Consider the following 2,238-nt stretch of genomic DNA (forward strand, 5'->3'; position numbering starts at 1 on the left):
CCCCAGTCTTACTTTCTTTAAAAGTGAGTTTCTCTTGTTCAGTGAATCATTTTTCTGATGGTTCACATGACAGAGAGTGCTACTATGTATCTGCAGTGTAGACACTGCTGTTCTTTGATGCTACATGATTTTCTGTTGAAATCCGCACTTGCTCATATTGTCTGTCTCAGGATCTTATTGAAACTGGGTTGTAACTGGCATCCTGTGGCACCGCCACATCAGAGGAAAGAGGAGGGAATTGTCTCCTGAGTGAATGGTGGCTTTACACCTCCACGAATCTCTGAATCTCCAGAGAAACTTCAAGGGATTTCTGGTCAACTGGAATTTGGGTTCTGAGCAGGACTTCATTGTTGCCTTCTGGCCTGGGGAGGTTGGTGATGCCTCATAATTGCCCTCTCCTGTGTATGTAGCCTGCTATGATATCTTGGAGGATTGGTCTTATATATTATATATGTTATAGGTAGCTGGTGCTTGACCAATATAAATATATATGATTATAACTATATAGTATATATATTTAACCAATATATAATATATAATTATCTATCTGCTAATCCTCTTAACACCATAAAGATGGGTAAGAGGTGACCTAGTGTGATGGTCTCTAAACAGGATTGGAATCTGATCATAGCTGACACAGCTCCCCTATGAAGATGCCAAATTGAAATGACCTTCTGAGCAATCAGCGATCAGATGAGAGATTGTGACATTGTGGATATTTGAGGGTTGTTGTAAGCTGTGTTTAGAAAGGGGGTGTTAAGTGATGTAGAGTCCATAGATCAGTCAAGCAGACTGGGTGAGGGGCAGCCCTCTCTGTCTCTGTCTCTGTCTCTATCTCTGTCTTCTGTCTCTCTCTCTTTCTCTCTCTCTGTCTCTGTCTCTGTCTCGCTCTCTCTTTCTCTCTCTCTCTCTGTCTCTGTCTCGCTCTCTCTTTCTCTCTCTCTCTCTCTCTCTCTCTCTGTCTCTGTCTCGCTCTCTCTTTCTCTCTCTCCAGGAGAGTAAGGCAGCATTGAACCACAAAGTTGAGTGCGTTTTCAGTGAGGTCCTGGAGCATTAGCAGAGGATTCGATTTATTCTCATCTGGCAGGAAGCTAAGAGGTTGTGAGTTGAGAAGCCCAGGGTCCAGGAAAGTAAGAGAAGCCAGCCGTGGGAGCACGGGAGTTAATACTGGAATTCAGGAGTGAGGTGCATGGACAGGTTCATAAAGTATATCAGCCAAGCTGCCAGTGCCACTCCGGGCCTGCATGACTTGGCCAGTCCTGGTGCGGTGCCTGTCACCATGCAAAACCAAATCCTGGGCCCAACACAAATGCCGGCACACAACAAACATTTAGTAGACAGCTGCTGTTCCTAGCTCTCAGCTGCAGCAATATTTTCACTCGTCAGTGTACATTGTTTGAGCTCGGAGCCAATATGTAAGATCCCGGGTTCCTGAGCTCCTAAACAGGCTGATTAAAGAGCAGGAAGGTCGAAAGTTGGAATTCCTGGGCAGGAAGTTCCCAAGTTTGCTGGCTCCTGCTCCAGAGTCCTGGAGTAAGGATAGACAGCCCAGAATGGCCAAATAAGCATAAGTTAAAGAGGAATTTGAGCCACCGGAGGCTGTTGTAAAAGGGTTCATCTCTTGTGCCTAGATTCGTGACATCTTGTGCATACACACATACACACACACACACACACACACACACACATACACTCCACTTTCTGATCTTACTCACAGAGTGGACAGTAGCACCCCAAACTTAACCCTTTCACTGGATGGATATCAAGTACACACAATATTTTGGGCCCCATGTGAGGTCCTCACATGTCTCCTCCTCACCCATACTTTACAGGTAGAGCATAAACATGGTAAAGAGTCAGGCCCCCAAACTGAACTTACATCCAGCATTTCTTCCCACAATTAGAGCCCTCCCCGACGCAACCAAGAAGCAGAAGGACCCTAAAGCACCACTACAGCTTCTAAATGAGTCTAAGCCCTTCCTACCTCTTGGCGCTTTCACGGTGAACCAAAAGTCAGGTGGAAAAGTGGTATTTTTTCTTTTCTTTCTTTTTTAAAGGGCATCACTGAATAGAAAGGCATCCAGCTGGACGGAAGAGCTTGCTGCAAACAGGGTTATAACCAGCAAAGGATCCCAGCACTCAGTCACAAAAACCAGGAACAGAGACTTTGGGTATAGAGCAGCAGCAGGGAGATTTTTTTCAACCCACACAGTCATTTAGTGGATCCACCTGAGCGGC

Source organism: Microtus oregoni, unplaced genomic scaffold (genome assembly GCF_018167655.1).
Source record: "Microtus oregoni isolate MIOR12 unplaced genomic scaffold, Mior012 000067F_ref0000223, whole genome shotgun sequence".
Lineage (NCBI taxonomy): Eukaryota > Metazoa > Chordata > Mammalia > Rodentia > Cricetidae > Microtus > Microtus oregoni.